Raw genomic sequence first — 3,383 nt, forward strand, 5'->3', positions numbered from 1 at the left:
CCTCTTGCACATTAATTTTATGATTTTAATCTAAGGAACGTACTTTTATAAAAAGGCAGCTGGAGTTTTGTATAACAGGTTTTAAAGGTACTTCCTCTCATCTCCCCCAAAGAAAATGGTTTTAAATTAATAGTTTGTCAAAATCTGTAAATTGTACCCATGGATTTTTGTCAAATTTCAACTATAAGGGTGTAGAAGAGGGCCAGAAATAGAACTTTACGTTCATTTGGAAGCATTTGACAGCTTTCTAAACTTTTCTTCCTGTTTGGGGGATTTTCAAGTAATATGTTCTCTGTGTGTATAAAGTATGGTTCGCTCCTGTAAAATGAAATTGCTGGAATCAATCAGAGCAGTGCACCATTAGAATTATTTATAAGGAATTACTGTGTTTGACACTAGCAGCAGTGCAAGTCTGGAACTATATTCTGCAGTTTCCCACTTCTGTTTTAAAGCATATTTTAAACACTTTGGGGTTACTATAGAATTAAAATTCACAATTTGATATATTTATTTATATTTTTAAAGTATAATATGACCTCAGCTCAGTGGAGGAATACTGTATTATTCAGGTTTGTGTCAGTTTCATAACATTAAAATGATTTGGTTTTGTCAGTTTTTTAAAATTATGATCAGTGAGTGGTCCAACAGTTTAAGGAATCATAACTTATGAGTAAAACAAGGCTCTGCAGGCACTGAAATGCTCAACTGAAATGCTTTTAGGGTCCACTTTATAGTATTACACACTTATGCCACAATAGATGAATCTTTGAAAACAAATGCTTTTAAATTTTAATTTAAAAAGGATAAAGCAGGTGCAGGTCACAAGAGTTTTAGAGTATGCCTTGTTACCAGCAGTAGTTCATTTTAAAGTAAACCAGGTTTTTGCCAAGATCAGTGTTTCCTCAAAATGAAGGTAGAAATAGACTTGTAATAGTGTGCTCTTGTACCTCTACATAGGTTCTTAAATAATTTTGAGCAGTTAACGCATTTATCTAGAGGAAATCAACTGTGAATAAATGCATGTTTACCAAAATGATTGTTTTACAGTGCATTTAGTTCTGATATTTATTAAGTTGACATTTCACACAATAACTTTTAAACAGTTTGGAATTCTGTATAGTTTAGACATCAGTCACATCTGAGATAAGTAAAGGAAAATGTGCAATATTTTTTATGTAGGTGAGCTAACACAGTGTACCTAATTGCGGAATTATCTGATTAATTTGTAATAGATAAGTTGTATAACATTTTCATATCTAAAAATGTTTTTTAGATCAATCTCAAGTGAAATAATATTTTCAGAATAAAATTCTACAGAAAAAGTCTACTGGCTATGATATGCACATTTTTAAGCAAGATATGAACTAGAGCCAAAAGTAGCATTTGACAGTTTGATTTACTCTGCCATAATATGCAAGCTTCTTTATCTGTAGATATTTTTAAAAACATAGTCATGATGTATGTGATTATTAGTAAATACATCAGTATTATAATTAGATATTTGGGTTTTCAGTTTAGAGAATTCATCATTTTACTGACATTAATGGAGTATGTTTACCTTGAATGGTAAGATTTTATAAATAGGGCTTCCATGATTTGGGATGTGAATGCTAAAACTTATACATAAGTTAATTAGATGTGTAATTTGGTTATGAAGTCTTTTCTAAAATGATACCACCAGAAAATTAATAGATTAATTTCTTGAGACAATCATTGGTCTGGATTGGTTAATAAAAACTGTCTTAAGAGGTTTTCTTTTCAAATATTTCTAGTGTATTAATCATACTTGTTTTTGTGGAATGGGGGTAAACCACACCATTAAGAGAATAAAATGTAATTTGGAAAGAGGTAATTATAAGATTTGTTTCAGGCCCCAAAATATAAATAAAGATTGGTGTGGAATTTCAGTGTATATGTTTCCTGCCCTTGTAAAATGTCTTTTTAAAAAAGCATCTATTTCTAATGGTATAATACACAATAGGTAAACTTTCCAAACATCATCTTTTTTTTAATGTCTGAGTTATTTTGTTTCTTCAAAGGAAGACATGAAGTATAAATAGTATTTTTAATTTATTGAAGTTTCTAAAATGTGCAAAAAAGCATGGTTTAGTGGAAATAGTATTAGATTCATTGGATTGTCCTGCCTCTGCTGTTTGACATATTTTGGGCAAATCACTTAATCACAATGGAACTCAGTTTCTTCAGCTGTATAAGGGTGGAATTAGATGATCTCTAAGGTCTTAAGTTCTTCAGTTTTAAGTAGAATTTGGTTGTAATGTCTAAACCTTATATGAGAAAATGGGCTTAAAATAACTTAATAGCCCTTAAAATAACTCATGTGTGATGAGTTACATTGATACCATGAAGGTTTACTAGGTGTCATCCATAGAGTTTTCCTATAAAAACACATAAATTACATCTGCCACATTCTGATTATGGTAATGTTAAGATAAAATTAAGTTACCAATTTATTGAATATATGGAATTTTGTAAATACAAAAATTTACCAGTTAAACCGAAGTGGATGTAGTAGTGTTATCATTTCAAAGAGGTAAATCTGTGTTAGCTGTAAGGGAGCACTTTACCCTTAACTTGAATGAAAAAAGTTTATATAAAACTATAAAATTGAATTTCAAAGTATTAAATAGATTTTTAGTTTTATAGCAAAATAAACTATAGACTCTAACACGTTTATGGGTGAGACCGTGGGGATGATCTGAGAACTATCTCACAACAGCCATACATCGCATTATAGCTGCTGTTCCTCCAGTACAACTTGGGTTTAAGTGTCGTTGGAAGAGCCTTTTATTGATATTTGTAGAGAAAAGTACTACAAGCTAGTTTTGCTTATCTGAGCCAAACTAGTGGGTATTCAAGAGGCTTTTGTTTCCTATTGGTATTAAGGCAAATCACTGATTGCCTTTGTTGTTGAACTGAAAATGTAGTCGAGAGGCTCTGAAGCCCAGTGAGGGGAATCATTCACAGAAAGTATATGTAAATCAAGCTCTTAGAACTTTAATCATACTTGCACTTTGCTTTTTCCTGGGATCTGTCACTCCAGCAGATATAACACGTGCTAAATGTTCTTTTGTGCAGAGCTTTCTGCTTTCAGTTGGAGAGATGGAGGAGCTCTGAAGACAACAACTGAAAAATCTGCAACCACTCTTAGGAGGAGGTCCATATTTTACTAAGAAGCCATAAGGGAAAGACCATTACTGAGCAGTAAATTTGACTAATTCAAAGAACACTTTACCAGTCTGATCCTGCCTGTTAAAAATGTATAATGATTTTGTTTGTCTTTGATGTTGGACATTTATCATTGTTCTTACCCAAGGAAAAGCTGTTACACATTTAGAAGTAAAATGTTAGGTTGCCTGTTCTAA

Source organism: Physeter macrocephalus, chromosome 10 (genome assembly GCF_002837175.3).
Source record: "Physeter macrocephalus isolate SW-GA chromosome 10, ASM283717v5, whole genome shotgun sequence".
Classification (NCBI taxonomy): domain Eukaryota; kingdom Metazoa; phylum Chordata; class Mammalia; order Artiodactyla; family Physeteridae; genus Physeter; species Physeter macrocephalus.